Source organism: Triticum urartu, chromosome 4A, assembly GCF_056163025.1.
Source record: "Triticum urartu cultivar PI428250 chromosome 4A, HENAU_Tu73, whole genome shotgun sequence".
NCBI classification, from domain to species: Eukaryota; Viridiplantae; Streptophyta; class Magnoliopsida; order Poales; family Poaceae; genus Triticum; species Triticum urartu.
In genome coordinates, this window is record NC_141876.1 from 437,869,855 (window position 1) to 437,894,287 (window position 24,433).

The following is a 24,433-nucleotide window of genomic DNA, read 5'->3' on the forward strand; positions in this document are numbered from 1 at the left end:
GATGCATACATTTCTCTCAAACAAGCGATTGTATAGTGTTCTTTTATATGTGTGAAACACTTGACATAGAGGCTGGGAATTATCCCTCCTTTTTCAGACCATGTAAGAATAAAGTGGGAGGAGAAAATGTAGTAGTGCAACAGTGCTATAGTTATATGACGAATTATCATCCTCCAACATGATTGGTTGTGTGGGTTTTCGAAGTTTAAATAGTCTCTTAGTGTTTTATTGTTGCAGAGGCCGGTTGTATTTGGATCATCTTGAATATTGATGTAATAATATAGTGTTCATTTTTAAAAAGGAAAAAAAGAGTGGTGACCTCTATTTTTTAAAAGTTTTATTGGGCTAACACATGCTTCACTTTGTTGATCAATGATGTTTATCGGAATACAATTTAGATCTGAAGGATGAAGGAGCCTAAGATGACGCCTCTTTTTAAGGTAGTGAATGGTAGGGAGCAGCAGTGGTTAGCTCTGGTACCCCTCGCGTCGCCTCCCCTGGGCGACGCCAGGGGTCCTAAGACCCTAGCGCCGCCAGCCCTCGATCTAGCCTGCTCCTGCCGCTGGCAAGGGCCGCGGAGGCGGCGGGCCCGGCGCCAAAGGCTCTAGGACGGGTGGATGCGACGGGATCTCCCAATAGGTGGCAGGGGCGCATCTTGTGGGGAAGCCGGGGAGGCAGTTAGGGCGGCACCCCTACTGTGTGGCGGCGAGGGAGCTCCATGGTTGGCGGAGTGGTTGCCTTGTGATGGGCTGCACGGCATGGAGATGGCTGACAGCGGTGGCTACAAATCTGGAGTCCCGTCCAGATCCGTCGCGGTGTGGCCTTGAATGGCCCACGGTGCATGGAGGGACCTGTGAGGGGCGCTGGAGGCTCCATATCAGAGTACCGGCGGCGATATTCGTCTTACGGCGAGGCTCCGCACGGATCCAGCCAACCACGAGATCGGGGTGACGCGACTTCCAGTGAATCGCGTCGACTGTGGTCATGGAAGACGATGGCGGTGTCTGTGGCATCGTTTCCTTCTCGAGGCATCCTCGTGGAAGGTTGTGGCACCATGCTCATGATGCTCCAAGGAAAACTCTAGATCTGGGTCTCCCGGGTCGAACGATGATGGTGTCTTCGGTGTTGTTCTCCCTCATGGGGGCATAGTTTTGGAGCAACGGCTGGTTGGGGACAAGAGGAGGAGCAGTGTTACATCTACCGCAAGGCCAACGATGGGCAGTGGCGCGGCGCAGCAGAGTTTCGGCGACGGGAGCGGGTGGATGGATGCGTGCAGGAGGGTGACACTGTCTAGCGTCGTGGTAGCGTCCACAACAGTATGGCTTGGCAAGGTGAATATGTTGATCTTTCCTGAAGATGGGACGATGGAAGAAGGTAGTGGCAGATAGAGAGCATGCGCATGCGATGCATGTTGCGGGTCAGCCTGACCATATGGTGCTCTCGGCCCGATGCACGTTCATGCAGTCCAGGCACAGTATCAGGTGTAGGTGTTGCGACTTTGTTCGCTAGATAGGAGGCTTCAGATTGATCTATGTATTTATGTAGTTAGACTCTGTTAAATAATAATAAAGATGGTTCTGTGCATTGATTGATGCAGAGGAGGTAATCCTCCTTTTTTTAAAGGTAGTGAATGATACTAACCTGCTTGACTACCTCTCCATGGGCTGCACTTTACTGGAAAAATACCAACTAGATTAGATCCATGGGCTATCAGCTAAATGAAACTCCAGGAAGTGTATAAACCAAATATGTGTTGAAAAGTTTTCCTTCGGTGTTAGGGTTTCTTGTTCTCTCGGCGACGCCATGTCTCGTTGAATTAGTTGTTCCCAACCACGACCGCTATCTCAGGCAGGAGACTCGGGCAGATTAAGGGGGGTCTTTGTATCTCCACCCGGCCTTGGTTGAGTCCTCGAGGTGATTGGTGGAATAGGACTCGTTCAGCAACACCCGATCTAATCTTTGGGTTAGGATTCCAAACAAGGCGACTAAGGGCATGCCACCGGTAGAGGCTGGGGCGAGCTCGAGGTCAGCGACCGACGTTGAGAGGATGATGGCTGAGTTAGGACTCCGTGAGGAGGACCTTGAGGGCGTCGTCTATGATGAAAAGGAGGCACCTCTGGAGCGATTAGATGGATGGCACTTGCTCGAGTTCACATCGACAAGCCATAGCCACTTTTCGTTCTTTAATAACATGAGAATATCATGGAATCTGGCACATGATGTGAAATTCAGGCCGCTGGAGGACAATCTCTATACTATGCGATTTTTCTATCTTGGAGATTGGGAACGTGTGATGCAGGATTGACCCTGGAACTTTAGGGGTGACGCTGTGATTATAACACCATATGATGGCATCACAAAACCCACGCTGGTGAAGCTGGATACTCTGGATATTTGGATTCAATCCTAGATGTTCCTCACAAATATAGCCATCTAGTGTCGGCCTTCGCAGGGAAAGTTGGAGAGGCTATGTTCGTTGAGACGCAGAACCAAGATTTCGCTGGGTCAGAATCAATGTCCACAAGCCTCTAAAATACGTTGTATCCATGATCCGGGACTCAGAGCGCCAAATCTGTAAAGTTAAAATATGAGAGGCTCCTAGACAGGTGCGTAGTATGTGGTGATGACCCACAAGTATAGGGGATCTATCATAGTCCTTTTGATAAGTAAGAGTGTCAAACCCAACGAGGAGCAGAAGAAAATTACAAGTGGTTTTCAGCAAGGTATTCTCTGCAAGCACTGAAATTATCAGTAACAGATAGTTTTCTGATAAGATAAATTGTAACGGGTAACAAGTAAATAAAGTAACTAAGGTGCAGCAAGGTGGCCCAATCCTTTTTGTAGCAAGGACAAGCCTAGACAAACTCTTATATAAAGCAAAGCACTCCCGAGGACACATGGGAATTGTCGTCAAGTTAGTTTTCATCATGCTCATATGATTCGCGTTCGTTACTTTGATAATTTGATATGTGGGTGGAACGGTGCTTGGGTGCCTGATGACCCACAAGTATAGGGGATCTATCGTAGTCCTTTTGATAAGTAAGAGTGTCGAACCCAACGAGGAGCAGAAGGAAATGATAAACGGTTTTCAGCAAGGTATTCTCTACAAGTACTGAAATAAGTGGTAACAGATAGTTTTGTGATGAGATAATTTGTAACGAGCAACAAGTAACAAAATTAAATAAAGTGCAGCAAGGTGGCCCAATCCTTTTTGTAGTAAAGGACAAGCCTGGACAAACTCTTATATCAGGAAAAGCGCTCCCGAGGACACATGGGAATATTGTCAAGCTAGTTTTCATCACGTTCATATGATTCACGTTCGGTACTTTGATAATTTGACATGTGGGTGGACCGGTGCTTGGGTGCTGTTCTTACTTGAACAAGCATCCCACTTATGATTAACCTCTATTGCAAGCATCCGCAACTACAACAAAATATTAAGGTAAACCTAACCATAGCATGAAACATATGGATCCAAATCAGCCCCTTACGAAGCAACGCATAAACTAGGGTTTAAGCTTCTGTCACTCTAGCAACCCATCATCTACTTATTACTTCCCAATGCCTTTCTCTAGGCCCAAATAATGGTGAAGTGTTATGTACTCGACGTTCACATAACACCACTAGAGGCTAGACAACATACATCTCATCAAAATATCGAACGAATACCAAATTCACATGACTACTAATAGCAAGACCTCTCCCTTGTCCTCAGGAACAAACGTAACTACTCAGAAAGCATATACATGTTCATAATCAGAGGGGTAATAATATGCATAAAGGATCTGAACATATGATCTTCCACCAATTAAACCAACTAGCATCAACTACAATGAGTAATTAACACTACTAGCAACCTACTAGCACCAATCTCGGACTTGGAGACAAGAATTGGATACAAGAGATGAACTAGGGTTTTGAGATGAGATGGTGCTGATGAAGATGTTGATGGGGATTGCCCTCTCCCGATGAGAGGAGCGTTGGTGATGACGATGGCGATGATTTCCCCCTCTGGGAGGGAAGTTTCCCCGGCAGAACAGCTCTGCCGGAGCTCTAGATTGGATCCGCCAAGGTTCCGCCTCGTGGCGGCAGAGTTTCGTCCCGAAAGGTTGCTTCTTGTTTTTTTCTCGACGAAAGACTTCATATAGCAGAAGATGGTCATCGGAGAGCCACCAGGGGGCCCACGAGGTAGGGGCACGCCCTAGGGGGGCGCCCCCCACCCTCGTGGAAAGGGTGTGGGCCCCCTGGTCTTCATCTTTGGTGATGATTTTTCATTATTTATTATAAGGTATTCCATGGAGTTTCAGGACTTTTGGAATTGTGCAGAATAGGTCTCTAATATTTGCTCCTTTTTCAGCCCAGAATTCCAGCTGCCGACATTCTCCCTCCTTTATGTAAACCTTATAAAATAAGAGAGAATAGCCATAAGTATTGTGACATAATGTGAAATAACAACCCATAATGCAATACATATCGATATAAAATCATGATGCAAAATGGACGTATAAACTCCCCCAAGCTTAGACCTCGCTTGTCCTCAAGCGAAAGCCGATAACAATAAATATGTCCCCATGTTTAGAGGTAGAGGCGTCGATAAAAAATAAAATACGGACATAAGGGCATCATGATTATTCTCATAACAGCAACATACATAGATATTGTCATATGATTACTTATGTTCAAGTGATGATCTATTCACAATGGAAAAGTATGAATCAAAAACCTTATTAAGAACCAAAAAACTATAACCTCATTCATTGAAGCAATTGCAATTTATCATAACATCAGAAAGAGTTTATGTCAGAGCTAAAAAGCAAGTCCACATACTCAACTATCATCTAGTCCTTCATAATTGCTAACACTCGCGCAATACTTGTGGTTACGGAGTTTTAATCGGACACAGAGAAGATATAGTTTCGCCCCACAACCTTTTACCTCAAGGGTAATGTCAACAATAATAACTCATGCCCCCTACATCCAATTATATATATATATATATATATCAGGTTCTTTCCAACATGCTGGGCTTGCCAAAGGATAAAATTAAAAAGGGAGAGGTGAAGATCACCATGACACTTGCATAAGGTAGAAGATAATAATAAAAGATATGCCCTTCGCAGAGGGAAGCAGAGGTTGCCATGCGCTTTTATGGTTGGATGCACAAAATCTTAATGCGAAAAAACGTCACTTTATATTGCCCCTTATGATATGAAAATTTATTATGCAGTCCGTCGCTTTTATTACTTCCACATGACAAGATCGTATAAAGCTTATTTCTCCCACACTAATCATACATATTTAGAGCAATTTTTATTGCTTGCACCGATGACAACTTACTTGAAGGATCTTACTCAATCCATAGGTAGATATGATGGACTCTCATGGCAAAACTGGTTTAAGGGTATTTGGAAGCACAAGTAGTATCTCTACTTGGTGCTGAGAATTTGGCTAGCATGAGGGGGAAAGGCAAGCTCAACATGTTGGATGATCCATGACAACATAGTTTATCTCAGATATAAGGAAACATAACCCATTATGTTGTCTTCCTTGTCCAACATCAACTCTTTAGCATGTCATATTTTGATGAGTGCTCCCAATCATAAAAGATGTCAATAATAGTATATTTATATGTGAAACCTCTCTTTCCTTATTACTTCCTATTAATTGCAACGATGACCAAAGCTGTGTCTGCCAACTCCCAACAAGTTTTAATCATCACACTCTTTCTATGTGAAGTCATTACTATCAATAAGATCAATATGAACTTTTGTTTCTTATTATTCTTTTTCTCTTCTCTTTTATTCACCCAAGATCATAGCAAGAAAATCAAGCCCTTGACTCAACACTAATCTTTATTATATAGCTCACGGACTCGATTACATAGAGAGATCATAAGGGAAAACTCAAAACTAGATCATGCCATAAACTTTATTCTACTAGATCAAAATACTACTAATAGGATCAAACTAAGGAAAACGGTAAAGATAGGAGTTGTGATTGTGATACGATACCGGGGCACCCCCCAAGCTTGGCAGTTGCCAAGGGGAGTGCCCATATCCATGTGATTATATCTCCTTGGTTTGTGAAGAAGGTGGAGGTGTTGTTGATGATGCGGACTTGTCATCCATCTTCCAAGGCATAGGTTCACCATCATAGAAGGATGATCGAGTCTCCGGAATCCTCGAATCTGCAGCCAAACTCATTCTTTTGAATCTATATTCATACTCACAGTTTTGGTTTTGCAGGTCATAGATTTGGGCTTGGAGGTGCTCGATCTTCTCATGTAGCTTGAAGATGGCCTCCTCGGTGTTCTTGGCATCCGACTTGTAGTTGTTAGTGAACTCCGCGAGCATCGTGTGGCTGGTGTTGATTCCACGCTCCACCATCCCCTGGCACTTGAAAACCTGTTGCTCCATTGCTTCGAGCCCCGTCTCCACGCTTCCGATTCCCTTTGGTCCCTCAGCATCGCGGATGTGCAGCAACCCATCACGCATCTCAATGGTTTGAGGGTGTCGCAGCACCTCCGCAAGGTAAGGGTTGATGACCTTCTCGAAAAACTTGTCCTTGGAAGCACTTGGGGACGTCATGATAATCTAGATCTGTCAGAAAAACAGCTCGAAACAAAAACAGAGAATATTTGCGTGATACGGAAATCAAAACCTTTGGGAGAATACATAGTGAATTTTTACCGACCAAAATACGTATCATGCAAGAAAACGGAGTCCGGAAGGCACACGAGGTGCTCACGAGGTAGGAGGCGCGCCCTCCACCCTCGTGGGGCCCTCGTGTCCTTCCCGGACTGCTATTTAATTTTCTATTTTTCTAAATATTCCAAAACGGAGAAATATTGCCTTAAAAACTGTTTTGGAATCGGTTTACTTACAGTACCACATACCTATTCCTTTTCGGAGTCTGAAACATTCTGGAAAGTGTCCCTTATGTATTCCTCCGGGGTTACGGTTTCAATAATATTGGTTTCAATATTTATGGGATTACTTGAGATATAATGTTTAATTCTCTGACCGTTTACCACCTTCGGATTTGTGCCTTCGAAGTTGTTGGTTTTTATGGCACCGGGACAATAGACCTCCTCGATAACATAGGGGCCTTCCCATTTAGAGAGAAGTTTTCCTGCAAAAAATCTTAAACGAGAGTTGTATAGCAATACATAATCACCTACATTCAACTCACGCTTTTGTATCCTTTTGTCATGCCATCTGTTAACCTTTTTTTAAACAACTTGGCATTTTCATAAGCTTGGGTTCTCCATTCATCAAGTGAGCTAATATCAAATAACCTCTTTTCACCGGCAAGTTTAAAATCATAGTCGAGCTCTTTAATAGCCCAATATGCCTTATGTTCTAGTTCGAGAGGTAAGTGACATGCTTTTCCATAAACCATTTTATACGGAGACATACCCATATGATTTTTATATGCAGTTCTATAGGCCCATAATGCATCATCAAGTTTCTTGGACCAATTCTTTCTAGATCTATTGACAGTCTTTCGCAAAATTAATTTGAGTTCTCTATTACTCAATTCTACTTGACCACTAGACTGTGGGTGATACAGAGATGCAATTCTATGATTGACGTCATATTTAGCAAGCATTTTACGGAAAGCACCATGAATAAAATGTGAACCACCATCAATCATTAAATATCTAGGGACTCCAACCTTGGAAAAATAACTTCTTTAAGCATTTTAATAGAAGTATTATGATCAACACTACTAGTTGGAATAGCTTCTACCCACTTAGTAACGTAATCAACAACAACTAAAATATGTGTATATCCATTAGAGGCAGGAAAAGGTCCCATATAATCAAAGCCCCAAACATCAAACGGTTCAATAACAAGTGAATAATTCATAGGCATTTCTTGATGTCTACTAATATTACCAATTTTTTGACATTCATCACAAGATAGGACAAACTTACGGGCATCCTTGAAGAGAGTAGGCCAATAAAAAACGGATTGCAATACCTTATGTGTAGTTCTATCTCCCGCATGGTGTCCTCCATAAGTTTCGGAGTGGCACTTGCGTACGATCTGTTCCTGTTCATGCTCAGGTACACAACGTCTAATAACACCATCTACTCCTTCTTTATAAAGATGTGGGTCATCCCAAAAGTAATGTCTCAAATCATAGAAGAACTTTTTCTTTTGTTGGTATGTGAAGCTAGGTGGTATAAATTTAGCAACTATGTAATTAGCAAAATCAGCATACCAAGGGGTACTACAAGAAGTACTTATGACATTTAATTGTTCATCAAGAAAGCTATCATCAATAGGTAGTGGGTCATCAAGAACATTCTCTAACCTAGATAAGTTGTCTGCAACGAGGTTCTCAGCTCCTTTTCTATCAACAATATGCAAATCAAATTCTTGTAGCAAGAGAACCCATCTAATAAGTCTAGGTTTAACATCTTTCTTCTCCATAAGATATTTAATAGCAGCATGATCAGTGTGGATAGTTACTTTAGAATCAACAATATAAGATCTGAACTTATCACAAGCAAATACAACCGCTAAAAGTTCTTTTTCAGTAGTAGCATAATTTCTTTGAGCATTGTCTAGAGTCTTACTAGCATAATGGATAACATTTAATTTCTTATCAACTCTTTGCCCTAAAACAGCACCTACAGCATAATCGCTAGCATCACACATAATTTCAAAGGGTAAATTCCAATTAGGTGGCTGAACAACAGGTGCAGAGACTAATGCTTTCTTAAGTATTTCAAATGGTTCTACACAATCAACATCAAAGACAAATGGTATATCTTTTTGTAATAAATTAGTCAAAAGCCGAGAATTTTTTGAGAAGTCCTTAATGAACCTCCTATAAAATCCGGCTTGACCAAGGAAACTTCTTATACCTTTGATGTCCTTGGGACATGGCATCTTTTCAATAGCATGAACCTTGGCTTTATCAACTTCAATACCACTTTTAGAAACTTTATGCCCCAAGACAATACCTTCATTAACCATAAAGTGGCACTTTTCCCAATTCAAGACAAGATTAGTTTCTTCACATCTCTGCAAAACTCGATCAAGATTGCTCAAGCAATCATCAAAAGAAGATCCATAGACGGAAAAGTCGTCCATGAAAACCTCACAAATCTTTTCACAAAGTAAGAGAATATAGCCATCATGCATCTTTGAAAGGTAGCAGGTGCATTATATAAACCAAAAGGCATTCGTCTATAAGCAAAAGTACCAAAAGGGCATGTAAAAGTAGTCTTTGATTGATCTTTAGCCGACACAGGTATTTGAGAGAAACCAGAATAACCATCTAGAAAGAAGTAATGTGTATGCTTGCATAATCTTTCTAGCATTTGATCGATAAAAGGTAAGGGGTAATGATCTTTCTTCTTCATGCTCTGAAAGGTTAGCACTAATAATAACATGATATATCTTCTTTTCATCAATATAAGCATATTTAAGATTATCAGGCAACGGTTTAAGCTCAAACACGGGATCACCCTTAGGTGGAGGGGGATCCCCTAGGATTTCAACAGGCAAATTGTGTTTCAGAATAGGTTCCTGTTTAAAGAATACTTCATCTATTTCTGTTCTTTCATTCATAAACATATCATTCTCATGGTCTAGCAAATATTGTTCTAAAGGATTACTAGGAGGTACGGCAATAGAAGCAAGACCAATAATTTCATCCTTACTAGGCAATTCTTCTTCACGGTGTTGTTTACTAAATTTAGAGAAGTTAAACTCATGAGTCATATCATCTAAGCCGACAGTAACAATATCCCTTGTGCAATCTATGGTAGCATTAACAGTATTTAAGAAGGGTCTACCAAATATAATGGGACAAAAGCTATCTTGTGGGGAACCAAGAACAAGAAAATCAGCAGGATATTTAGTTTTCCCACATAAGACTTCAACATCTCTAACAATTCCCATTGGTGAAATAGTATCTCTATTAGCAAGTTTAATAGTAACATCAATTTCTTCTAACTCAACAGGTGCAATGTCATGCCTAATTTCTTTGTATAAGTCAATAGGTATTGCACTAGCACTAGCACCCATATCATATAAGCCATGATAACAATGATCTCCTATTTTAACAGAAATAACAGGCACACCTACCATAGGTCTATTTTTATCTTTAGCACAAGGTTTAGCAATTCTAGCAGTTTCACCGCAGAATTGAATAACATGCCCATCAATATTATCAGACAAGAGATCTTTAACAATAGCAATATTAGATTCTACTTTAACTTGCTCAGGAGGTGTATGTGTTTTAATATTGCTTTTATGAACCACAGTTGAAGCTTTAGCATGATCCTTTATCCTAACAGGGAAAGGTGGTTTCTCAACATAACAAGTAGGAACAATAGGATAATTATAAGTGATAGTCTTTTCTTCAACTTTAATAGGTGCAACTACTTTTACTTCTATGGGAGGATGATATTTAAACCACTTCTCCTTAGGGAGATCAACATAAGTAGCAAAAGATTCACAAAAAGAAACTACTATCTCAAAATCAAGTCCATATTTAGTGCTAAACTTACGGAAAATATGTATCCATAAAAGATTTAACACAATCAAAACTAGGTGTCATACCTGACTCCTTAACATTGTCGAGGTCCCAATCTTCAGAGTTGCATTTAATTCTATCCAATAAATCCCATCTAAATCCAATAGTCTTCATTATAAAAGAGCCAACACAAGAAGTATCGAGAATGGTGCGATTATTTTCAGAAAGACGAGCATAAATTTTTTGAAGAATTGTTTCTCTTGGAAGATCATGATTGGGGCATGAATATAACATTGATTTAAGCCTCCCCCAAGCTTGAGCAATGCTTTCTTCTTCGCGAGGCCAAAAATTATATATATAATTGTGGTCACGATGAACAAGATGCATAGGGTAATACTTTTGATGAAATTTAAATTTCAATCTTCTATAGTTCCATGATCTCGTATCATCACATAGCCTATACCATGTCAATGCGTCTCCCTTCAAAGATAAAGGAAGACCTTATTCTTAGCAACATCATCGGGTATACCTGCAAGCTTAAATAATCCACAAACTTCATCCACATATATTAGGTGTTCATCAGGATGCTTTGTTCCATCTCCTGTAAAAGGATTAGCTAGCAGTTTTTCTATCATACCCGAAGGATACTCATAAGGAATTTTATTTTCAATAGGTTCAGTAGGATGAGGAGCAACTCTTTGCTCTACTGGTGGGGTGAAGATACCCCGAACAAGCCCCTCAGAGGATTACTTTCCATAGTAACAAGTGACAGTAAATTTCAGCACACTATATGAATTTTTCCTTACCAAATTCCACCTATTAAAGGCGCTTCACTCCCCGGCAACGGTGCCAGAAAAGAGTCTTGATGACCCACAAGTATAGGGGATCTATCGTAGTCCTTTCAATAAGTAAGAGTGTCGAACCCAACGAGGAGCAGAAGGAAATGATAATCGGTTTTCAGCAAGGTATTCTCTGCAAGTACTGAAATAAGTGGTAACAGATAGTTTTGTTATGAGATGATTTGTAACGAGCAACAAGTAACAAAAGTAAATAAAGTGCAGCAAGGTGGCCCAATCCTTTTTGTAGCAAAGGACAAGCCTGGACAAACCCTTATATAAGGAAAAGCGCTCCCGAGGACACATGGGAATATCGTCAAGCTAGTTTTCATCACGTTCATATGATTCGCGTTCGGTACTTTGATAATTTGACATGTGGGTGGACCGGTGCTTTGGTGCTGTTCTTACTTGAACAATCATCCCACTTATGATTAACCTCGATTGCAAGCATCCGCAACTACAACAAAATATTAAGGTAAACCTAACCATAGCATGAAACATATGGATCCAAATCAGCCCCTTACGAAGCAACGCATAAACTAGGGTTTAAGCTTCTGTCACTCTAGCAACCCATCATCTACTTATTACTTCACAATGCCTTCCTCTAGGCCCAAATAATGGTGAAGTGTTATGTAGTCAACGTTCACATAACACCACTAGAGGCTAGACAACATACATCTCATCAAAATATCGAACGAATACCAAATTCACATGACTACTAATAGCAAGACTTCTCCCTTGTCCTTAGGAACAAACGTAACTACTCACAAAGCATATTCATGTTCATAATCAGAGGGGTAATAATATGCATAAAGGATCTGAACATATGATCTTTCACCAATTAAACCAACTAGCATCAACTACAATGAGTAATTAACACTACTAGCAACCTACTAGCACCAATCCCGGACTTGGAGACAAGAATTGGATACAAGAGATGAACTAGGGTTTTAAGATGAGATGGTGCTAATGAAGATGTTGATGGGGATTTCCCTCTCCCGATGAGAGGAGCGTTGGTGATGACGATGGCGATGATTTCCCCCTCCGGGAGGGAAGTTTCCCAGGCAGAACAGCTCTGCCGGAGCTCTAGATTGGATCCGCCAAGGTTCCGCCTCATGGCGGCGGAGTTTCGTCCCGAAAGGTTCTCGACGAAAGACTTCATATAGCATAAGATGGTCATCGGAGAGCCACCAGGGGGCCCACGAGGTAGGGGGGCGCGCCCTACGGGGGGCGCCCCCACCCTCATGGAAAGGGTGTGGGCCCCCTGGTCTTCATCTTTGGCGAGGATTTTTCATTATTTATTATAAGGTATTCCGTGGAGTTTCAGGACTTTTAGAGTTGTGTAGAATAGGTCTCTAATATTTGCTCCTTTTCCAGCCCAGAATTCCAGCTGCCGGCATTCTCCCTCCTTTATGTAAACCTTATAAAATAAGAGAGAATAGCCATAAGTATTGTGACATAATGTGAAATAACAGCCCATAATGCAATAAATATCGATATAAAAGCATGATGCAAAATGGACGTATCAGTGCCGCCCTTCCTTGGGCAAGCCTCCCGCTTATGATTAACCCCTCTCTCAAGCATCAACAACTACGAAAGAAGTATTAAGGTAAACCTAACCATAGCATGAAACATATGGATCCAAATCAGTCCCTTACGAAGCAACGCATATAGTAGGGTTTAAGCTTCTGTCACTTTAGCAACCCATCATCTACTTATTACTTCCCAATGCCTTCCCCTAGGCCCAAATAACGGTGAAGTGTCATGTAGTCGACGTTCACATAACACCACTAGAGGAAAGACAACATACATCTCATCAAAATATCGAACGACTACCAAATTCACATGATTACTTATAACAAGACTTCTCCCATGTCCTCAGGAACAAACGTAACTACTCACAAAGCATATTCATAATTATAATCAGAGGGGTATTAATTATCATTAAGGATCTGAAAATATAATCTTCCACCGGATAAACCAACTAGCATCAACTACAAGGAGTAATCAACACTATTAGCAACCCACAGGTACGAATCTGAGGTTTTGGGACCAAGACCGAATACAAGAGATGAACTAGGGTTTGAGAGGAGTTGGTGCTGGTGAAGATGTTGATGGAGATTGACCCCCTCTCGATGAGAGGATCGATGGTGATGACGATGGTGACGATTTCCCCCTCCCGGAGGGAAGTTTCCCCGGTAGAACAGCTCTGCCGGAGCCCTAGATTGGTTATACGCAGGTTCCGCCTCGAGATGACGGCGCTTCATACCGAAAGCTTCTTCTTAATTTTTCCAAGGTAAAAGACACCATATAGCCAAATATGGGCACCGGAGGCCTGCCAGGGGGCCCACAAGGCCGGGGGCGTGCACAGGGGGTAGGGCGCGCCCTCCACCCTTGTGGCTGGCTGGTGGCCCCCCTTTGGTACTTTCTTCGCCCAATATTTCTTATTTATTCCAAAATCATGCTCCGTGAACTTTCAGGACTTTTGGAGTTGTGCAGAATAGATCTCTAATATTTGCTCCTTTTCCATCCCAGAATTCCAGCTGTCGGCATTCTCCCTCTTCATGTAAACCTTGTAAAATAAGAGAGAATAGGCATAAGTATCGTGATATAATGTGTAATAACAACTCATAATGCATTAAATATCAATATAAAAGCATGATGTAAAATGGATGTATCAACTCCCCCAAGTTTAGACCTCGCTTGTCCTCAAGCGAAAACCGATATCGATAAATATGTCCACATGTTTAGAGATAGAGGTGTCGATAAAAATAAGATACTGACATGAGGGCATCATGATCATCTTTAGAACAGCAACATATATTGTCATATAATTTCTTATGCTAAAGTAACAATTCGTTCACAAGGTAAAGTATGAATCAGAAACTATTGAAAACTAACAAACTATGATCTTAATCATTGAAGCAATTGCAATTTATCATAACGTCGGAAAGAGTCAATATAAGAGCTTTTCAGCAAGTCCACATACTCAACTATCATATAATCTTTCGCAATTAGTAACACTCACGCGATACTTATGGGTACAAAGTTTCAATCGAACACAAAGAAAGATAGGGGCTTATAGTCTCACCTCCCAACCTCTTACCTTAAGGGTTATGTCAACAATAATACCTTATGAAAACCTACATCCGAGTGGATATATATATATATATATATATATATATATATATATAGGTAAAACTGTGTCTACCATAGCTTGCCACAGAACTAGTTAAGGTTCGCTAAACTTTTAACGGTTTAAAAGTTATCAAAAAATATGAAATAAATATGGGAGTATCTCTCTAATGTAATAATATGATCCAACGGAGGGATTATCAAAATATGCATCTATGTGTCCTCGGCAAAAATAATAAGCATTTCAGCTCACTGCGACATAAATATATACTGAACTATTTGTTCTTTTTGTCTAGGACACATACAGTTGTATTTTTCTAATCCCTCCGTTGGATCTTGTTATATTATAGGTGTGTTGGTTCAGTATTTTTTTCAGAATTTTTGAGAACTTTTGCACCGTTGAAACCCTTAACTAGTTCTGTGGTAAGCACTTGTAGAAAATCCTACTCATATATATATATATATATATAGTGTTACTATTCATCATCCAGGGTGTAGAATAACTTATTCTTCACCCGAGGTAATCTTACGATCGCTTCCTAAATAAATTACGTTTATAATATAAATAGTTACATGCATATTGATTCAATATGTAAAATTTGGTATCAAAAAGCAAAAATATAGGTTATAAGACCAGAAAAACCACATTTTATGTATGTTTTTACATTCATAATTTTATGTAACATAAAATATTTTTTACGGCAAGTACACATTTTCTTACGTTCTCTTTTTATGTATGAAATAAGACAAAATTTATGTAACGTAAAAATACGATGCATTGATGTCAAAATAGAAAGGGGGTGAAGAATAATTATTTCTCACCCAGGGTGACAAATAGCACGACCCTATATATATATATATATATATATATATATCCCTAATCCCTAATCTTTCCCTAATAATAAAGCACAGATTGACTCCGTGGATTCACCGTCACAATACGCTTCTTCCCGTGATTTTACGCTTTCACTTTGAATTTAAAACATATGCGAGGTGGTACTAAATTTTGTTTTCTTTCATCCGTCAGAGTCGATCGCAACCTCGTGCCTAACAACCTTTGACACAACCAACTAAGCTAGCTCCATCTGTGCTATAAGGAAAGTTCATTCAGGTTTCAAATAGTCCCACATCGCTCCCTCCAAACCAAACTTTGTAATTTAAAAGGATCTTCGAGTTTCCTGGGAATCAAGGAGCAGATTCGGGAATCAATAAGGAAGGAAATAATTTACCCAATAAGGAAGGAAAAGAGGAAGAAATAATGATGGAAAGAGAGGGAAAAGAAAGGAAAGAGTGGATAGGTAAATAAGGAAGCAAATGGAGAAGGAAAGAGGGAAGAGCAGATAAGCAAATGGAATTGAATTCATAGAAGGAAAAAGAGAGAGGGATTTCGGTCTTGAAGAAGGAAAGAGGGAAGCAAATGAAATTGAATCCAAGAAGGAAAGAGGGATTTCGGTATTGAAAAAAATTGGACTGGTGGTGTTACTGTAAAAGTACATCCTAATCGGCCGGACATGCTCGCTATGCACAACTATGGCCACCGGCTCCATCATTCCTTTTCCTTCCACCTAATCATGAAAGTTTTTAATTAGAAACCATTTAGGTCATAATGAGATATCTTTTTAGTTCTTTTAGAAACTGATTTCAAATATTTTTCTGAAAAACCAATTCGTGTAGAACTTGGAGCAGAGCGAGCGATCCGTCTACAACTCGGAGTAGAACATAGGATTTGGAGGAGAGTGAGCGATCCGTCTACAACTCGGAGTAGAACAAAGGACTTGGAGCAGAGCGATATCGATGGAAGCTTTCAGGTTCAGCTTCGATCTAGAAACTCCGCTCGCTTTCAAGCTGATAAAATTTAGCTTTCTTTGAAATATGAAAATATTGTATTGCTGCTTTTCTTTACAGAAAAGTTTAAATTCTTCTTGTCATGCCTATTAGTAAGGTTGTGAATTTCTTAGTGTCCACTATATAAAAACAATAGTTTGACATATGTGAGCAATCTTCACTATCCAGATGCCTAAACAGTAATCAATGATATATCTAGCACGTACTATGTCATGTTTCATGTTCCGAACTACCATTTTGAATAACTCAACTATCATTCGGTCCATTGTTATTGTCATCAGCAACATGTCTCCCATGACCCAGTTTGTCGACCTTGCCACCCCTGATTCATAACAACATGCACTTGCTCTATACAAAAGCACATACATCCCCAAGCTTCGACCTTGCCACCCCTGATTAATTGTAAATGAAGACCAACAATGCTATCTGATGTGCATAGGATCCTAAAGGCAGTTTGATATGCTATCTAAGGAAGAATAGGATCATATGTCTCCAAGCATTGATTCACATCCCGTTGCAACGATGTATGTGCAAAACAGTCCTTGCACTTTTAGGTGACCTTGCCACCCCTGATTCATAACAACATGCACTTGCTCTGTACAAAAGCACATACATCCCCGAGCTTCGACCTTGCCACCCCTGATTAATTGTAAATGAAGACCAACAATGCTATCTGATGTGCATAGGATCCTAAAGGCAGTTTGACATGCTATCTAAGGAAGAATAGGATCATATGTCTTCGAGCCTTGATTCACATCCCGTTGCAACGATGTATGTGCAAAACAGTCCTTGCACTTTTAGGTATTAAACCCGCAATCCACATATAAGTAAAATAACGATTCGTTAGAAAAAAATCAGCCGTAGGTCCCTTCCTTATCCTGACCTCTCGATCGCCGCCCTCCCTTAAAAAATGCTCCCCCCACACACACCTCCCACCGACCTCCAGCGGCGCTCTTGCGCCCCAACCTCCCAACCCTGTCCTCACGCCTCCCACCCCAACCTCTGACGCGCCCCTGCGCTCTGCACTGCGTTCAAGCTCCTGTCCTGGCCGGTCTCCTCCGTGAGAACCTCCCACCCCAACCTTCGCCGTGTCGCCTATCACGCCCCATCACCGGTGTCTTCCCTCGGCACGCAGGAGAGCACGAACACACAACGAAGGGAACAATGAAGGTTTCGATGGTGGGGGCGCGAGCTCGGTCGCGGTTGCGTTCATCCACCTCGCCAGCAGAGCAGCGCAAGGTCGGAGGCGTACCCCGCTTAGCATGGTTGTGGCCGATGTGTGCAGCTTCTAGGAAGAGGTCGTGGGGGAGTGGAGGCCACGCCAGCGAGGCGTTCCCACCTACCACCCCGACCTTCGGCGCTAGCGGCACTCCTCCCGCCCCGATGTTCGGCGGCGCTGCGAAAATGGAGCCCAAACTACTGCTTCTCTCCTTCTCCTTCTCCTTTTTCCTCTGTTCTCCTCCCGAAACTCGCAGCAGAAGTTAAGTCGGGTCAGAAAATCTCGGTTGTGTCCTGCTATAATATTTTATAGCACTCCTTCCTTTTCGGATGAGCACTAATATTTTGATGTTTAATCTTACTATAGATGTTTATTAAATTTGGATATAAAAACTGATGCACAATGGCACATGAAGCTGGTTGTGCCTTTATTTGCCCGGTGCAACGCACGGACATTTGTACTAGTCTATCCCTAATAATAAAGCACGGATTGACTCCATGGGTTCACCGTCACAATACGCTTTCTTTCTGTAAATTTACGCTTTCAGTTTGAATTTAAAACATATACACGAGGTGGTACTAATGTTGCCATTGGTATAGATTTCACAAATTACGATTTTTATCCGTCACGGGCTTTGCCCCACATGGGCCAAGATTGTGAGCTGCGACTTCGCCCTTGCATATGGGCCGAGATTGTAGAGGAGCGCATCAGCCGTAGGTCCCTTCCTTATCCTGACCTCTCGATCGCCGCCCTCCCTTAAAAAATGCCCCCCGCACACACACCTCCCACCGACCTCTAGCGGCGCTCTTGCGCCCCAACCTCCCAACCCTGTCCTCACGCCTCCCTCCCCAACCTCCGACGCGCCCCTGCGCTCTGCACTGCGTTCAAGCCCCTGTCCTGGCCGGTCTCCTCCGTGAGCACCTCCCACCCGAACCTTCGCCGTGTCGCCTATCACGCCCCATCACCGGTGTCTTCCCTCGGCACGCAGGAGAGCACGAACACACAACGAAGGGAACAATGAAGGTTTCGATGGTGGGGGCGCGAGCTCGGTCGCGGTTGCGTTCATCCACCTCGCCAGTAGAGCAGCGCAAGGTCGGAGGCGTACCCCGCTTAGCATGGTTGTGGCCGATGTGTGCAGCTTCTAGGAAGAGGTCGTGGGGGAGTGGAGGCCACACCAGCGAGGCGTTCCCACCTACCACCCCGACCTTCGGCGCCGGCGGCACTCCTCCCGCCCCGATGTTCGGCGGCGCTGCGAAAATGGAGCCCAAACTACTGCTTCTCTCCTTCTCCTTCTCCTTTTTCCTCTGTTCTCCTCCCGAAACTCGCAGCAGAAGTTAAGTCGGGTCAGAAAATCTCGGTTGTGTCCTGCTATAATATTTTATAGCACTCCTTCCTTTTCGGATGAGCACTAATATTTTGATGTTTAATCTTACTATAGATGTTTATTAAATTTGGATATAAAAACTGATGCACAATGGCACATGAAGCTGGTTGTGCCTTTATTTGCCCGGTGCAACGCACGGACATTTGTACTAGTCTATCCCTAGTAATAAAGCACGGATTGACTCCATGGGTTCACCGTCACAATACGCTTTCTTTCTGTAAATTTACGCTTTCAGTTTGAATTTAAAACATATACACGAGGTGGTACTAATGTTGCCATTGGTATAGATTTCACAAATTATGATTTTTATCCGTCACGGGCTTTGCCCCACATGGGCCAAGATTGTGAGCTGCGACTTCGCCCTTGCATATGGGCCGAGATTGTAGAGGACCGCAGCAAAAATTAGTTGATTTTCATGGGAGTCGAACTCAAGAACTGCCATTTAATCTCAACATGCACAACCAACTGGGCTAAAGCCAGGCACGCGTTAGCTTATGAATTTCCTGGGAAATAAGCAGAGCTGCCCCGAGAGTCTAAGAAATAAATGATTTTCTGCAATTAGAAAGACAAGAAAGGAAGGAATAACGCCAAGAAAAAAAGGCAAATGAAGAAGTTGACTCCACGGGAAGGCAATGATTTAATTAGTGCAGCTTGATTGCTTTCCTACTTAAAAGCGGAGATGCAGATCTAAAAAAAGCAAGATGCACGCTGGATAATTATTGTCGCTGATTGCCTTCCTATTTAAAAAGCGGGCATATATATGCATATCACGAAATTAATTAGTAGGAAATCCAACATTAAATTATTTTATTTTATATTTTAACTTTCTGTTATTAATCTGATTTTTAGATAAAATCAAGCTTTTTAATTGTACAATTTTGAACAAAAGTTTCTAAGTTTCATAATTTTCTTCCTCGGTTCCTAATTTTAGCTAATTTTTCCTTTTTTCCCTTTTAGTAAAACTCTGGCAGACATGACAAGAATTACATTATGTTTAGACTATCAAGAACAATCATTAGAGAGGAAAGTAACCTTTTTTGGTGGGGTGAGTAACCATATTTGTGACTTTTTTAAGATATAGAGTGCACTAGATTTTTTTTCAAATTTTTTTACCTTCTCTATCAATATAGATATAGAATTTGTCACAATTTGGCAGAAGAAGGAGCGCTTTGTGTCGATTTTAAGCAATACCCGGGGTGTGTTGACAATTGAGGAACATTGTTGTGAACCATAGAGTTTGACATTTTGTTTGAAATCTAGGAAGTGCTTTCGACTAAGAAAATATTTTTTAAGGTATGCGCGTTGGATCAAAGATAATCAGTTATATTTTTAATTGCATATGATGTGGAAGTATAGGTTTATTTTAACACATTCGAGTGCAAGTGCAACCGATATATAAGTTATTTTGTGACAATGTGCGTCCATAGATCTTTGTAAACATTAAATTGTTCATGAGCCGTTATATTTTGTCCATAAAATTCTAATTACATTTGAATACATATTAATTTTGTCTTCCGGTGCAACGCACGGGTATATGTGCTAGTCTATCCCTAATAATAAAGCACGGATTGACTCCGTGGGTTCACCGTCACAATACGCTTTCTTCATATGAATTTACGCTTTCAGTTTAATTTAAATCATATACGCGAGGTGGTACTAATTTGGGAACCACGTCGCTGCCGCCTGGTGTCGTTTCGCTTGGGAACGAGCGAGGCACTCGCTCGCCAGCCGCCCCATGCTTCGTGCGCATGGGCCTGCCCCAGGCGCCCTGGCCTAGCCCCGTCCGCGTGAACGCCCAGATCCACAGCCTTTTGGCCCAATGTGAGCACTGCCCGCTAATCCTCACCCGGTGCACGTTTTGCTATTCCTCGCATGCTCCCTGTGTAGCCCAGTTCTGCAGGATTCGGCCCGACTATGTTTTTTCTCTGTCCGCTACGATTTCTGCCGGTGTTTGTTAAACTTGTGAAAAGGGAGAAGGTTCTGGTTAATAGATAGTCCCACATCGTCTTCTTGTACTCAATCTCACCAGTGAGTTGACGGCAAAAAGCAGCGTTGAAAGAGTTGGTCAAAGAAGGAATCAATGGGCATCCTGAAAAGGTGAGGAAAGATAGGAGGGAAGAGAGGAGACCGGGTCACAAGGGGTGAGATGCACACCGGTAGGGTCGTGCTACTGCTGGTGCAGATCACCGGCTGGGGAGGGACTGGAGTTGAGAAACGACGCGCGGATGACCAAGGGCACCGAGGCTCGTCTGCGTCACGATACCACACGCAATCGTCCGATTCATGTGCCGCGTGGTTCCAAGCTTGCTGCACGTCTGGTTGATGGGAATTAGCAGGCCCATGCTACGCTAGCCTTCTTTTCCTACAAAAGCTCAGGTTTTATGCACCGGTACTAAATGTTTTAATCACCAAATAAAATACCGAATTAAAATGAGATTGGTTGCAAACTGTAGTACATATATGCTGAATGTCAAAATGTTTAGTACAAACTATACGTTGCTTGCTCTTCACAAGATAAAACCGACATAAAACTGATTATTATTTCACCATAATTAAAATCTAGACTCCCAAGTCCCAAGAAATTACCATGCCCGTGGCGGGTAACGGCGAGCCGACTGCGACAGGGGTTATAGCAGTGGTCGTCGGTGTCGGCGAGCTAGGTGCAGCGACGAGGCGCATGAGGATAAATGTGAAACAACAAGTGTGTAAAGTGGATAGCGATTAACAGTTACAGGGAGACGGATCAGAATGCGGACCCTGTTTTTCTGTTTTTTTTTCTTCCTACATCCGGATGGCGCCTAGCACTGGCCAAAGAGATATCATTGTGGTGTCAACTACAATTAAAATGGGTTTACAGGCTGTGCATAATGTTGGGGATCGTAGCAGAAATTTAAAATTTTCTACGCATCACCAAGATCAATCTATGGAGTCATCTAGCAACGAGAGAGAGGGAGTGCATCTTCATACCCTTGAAGATCGCTAAGCGGAAGCGTTTAAGAGAACGGGGTTGATGGAGTCGTACTCGTCGTGATCCAAATCACCAATGATCCTAGCGCCGAACGGACGGCACCTCCGCGTTCAACACACGTACGGAGCGGAGACGTCTCCTCCTTCTTGATCCAGTAAGGAGGGAGAAGAAGTTGATGGAGATTCAGCAGCACGACGGCGTGTGGTGGAAGTAGCGGGATCCCGGCATGGACATATGCTGATTGCGATGGAAGCCGAGGCAAACACACACCAAAAAACTGTATAAAACTCACACACGCTTAAAAAATTGCCTCATGCGGATGACAAAATTAACTACACATTTGAGGCTTTTTTTATTACCAAAAAATAATATTATGTGCAAACAATCAAAACATCTTTCCAAAAATATAATCAGGTGCAAACAATCAAAACATGTATGCTCATATTTCTTAATAAAATAAAATAAACTACACATTTAAGTTTTTGTTTTATATTTCCTACAAACATAGTCATATTTCAGGTACAATGACCAAGGAAGATCATATAAAAAATAAAACTTCATTTTAGAAAATTAAATAAACTAACAATGAGATTTTGAATATTCATAAGAAAAAAATGAATATAGGGTCTCACCTAAAAGAAATATTAGCCTGTTAGATTTCATCAATTTAATTTAAAATTCATACAGTAGGATAATGTTTTAAATTTTGAAATTTTGTTATTAATGTCATGAAATGAGATTTGGCATAGTAAAAATCTCTTATTCTATGCAGGAAGGGTACAATTCAAGCTAGAAAATCCACACTAGCAGTAGATACTCTATAGCTATCAATCCATGTACAAAACAATGCATGCCTTTGTAACTTTTTTTGGCACTATTAAACTTGAACAGGGAAATTAAGCTTTATTAATATTTCATATTCACGGTTTATGCTATTAGTGCTTCTCCGCTGTGTTCAAATGGTGGGCGTATACCTGTGTGGGGACTTGAACCATCTTTTTAAGATTGAGGCATTTTTTTCCCGTTGCAACGCACGGGCCCTTGTGCTAGTCTATTCCTCCTAATAATAAAGTACGGATTGACTCCGTGGGTTCACCGTCACAATACGCTTTCGCCCAGTCATAATACGTTTTTACGATTCATATAGACACAATCATAATATAAACGAGGTGGTACTAATTAGCTCTAGCTAGATTGGTTGGTTGATTCGTGTCAACAGGCGCTCTCTTCCGAAAGTCCACCGATTACGTGGCCTCGACCTCATTGCTATCAGCAGCGGCGGCAAGCATACAACGGCAAGAGGAGTCCAACAAGGACATCGTGATCGTGGGAGCCGGGCTCGCCGGGCTCGCCGCCGCGCTCGGGCTGCACATGAAAGGGGTGAGGAGCGTGGTGCTGGAGTCATCCCCGGCGCTCTGGGCCTCGGGGTTCGCCTTCGCCACCTGGCCCAACGCCTTCCGCGCGCTCGATGCCCTCGGCATCGACGACCAGATCAGAAAGCTCCACCTGCACATCCAAGGGCCGCGCGTCATGTCGGCGTCCACGGGTGAGATAGCGAAGGAAGTGGACTTCAGGGACGAGTTCCGCTGCGTCAGGCGTGATGTGCTGCTGTAGGTCCTGGCGGCGGAGTTGCCGACGGACACCATCCGCTACTCCTCCAGGATCGTGTCCATCGACGACGGCGCCAAGATGCTCCACCTCGCCGACGGCTCGACTCTCCGGGCAAAGGTGTTGGTCGGCTGCGACGGGATCAACTCCGTCTCCGCGGTGGCCAGATGGCTGGGGCTCACCAAGCCGTCGCACCCCGGGCGCTCCGCCACACGGGGCCTCGTGCGTTACCCCCGACGGCCATGGTTTCCCGCCCAAGTTCTTGCTGGCCGGCGTGGCCTGGGTACTTGGGCGGCAGAATGGCTCGTGGTGGCACGGCGGCACGATGGTGCATGCGACGCGGCCTTGGCCCATCGCAGTGGTGCCAAGAACGCGATGCTCGCGGCCAGGTAGGCCAAGGCGCGTGGGTTGTTCGGGAACGCGGTTGCCGTTGGTGCATGGTGGTGACAGTCAGGAGCAGTGCAGCAGTGACTCCTGCAGACAGACGTGTGATGCTCGCGACAGCGCACGGGAGGCGGAGGCATGCGAGTGAGAGCCGGCGACGCACATCAGATGGCAATGGCATTGAGGCTCGGCACCGGCACACCAGCGGCAGCCAACAACGCAGCGAGCGGCTGCATCGAGCCGTGATGCGAAAACCAGCATTCCAGCAGTTGCCTGACAGCCCGAGCATGCACTGCTGCGGAGCCAAAGCACGGCGGCGAGTGCAACCTGTTCGGGAACGGCTGCACGCTGGCTAACACTCGAGGCAGCTCCCAAACAGTAATATTTCTACATATATTACACACGTATTCTATTTGTTTCTCTTCACAATTTTTTAATTTCATCGTACATATAGCAATGTATGTATATGCACAGTGCCAATGCATATGATAACAATGCAAGTCCCTCCCATTGCATGTTGTATTTTTTTATATGGATTACATAGTTCTGCAAGTGCA

The 24,433-nt window shown here is 42.7% G+C and overlaps 1 pseudogene; it reads left to right on the forward strand.

The window, feature by feature from the left end:
• Positions 1–1,214: 1,214 nt before the first annotated feature.
• Positions 1,215–24,024, forward strand: LOC125554791 (monooxygenase 2-like; annotated as a pseudogene).
• Positions 24,025–24,433: the final 409 nt, after the last annotated feature.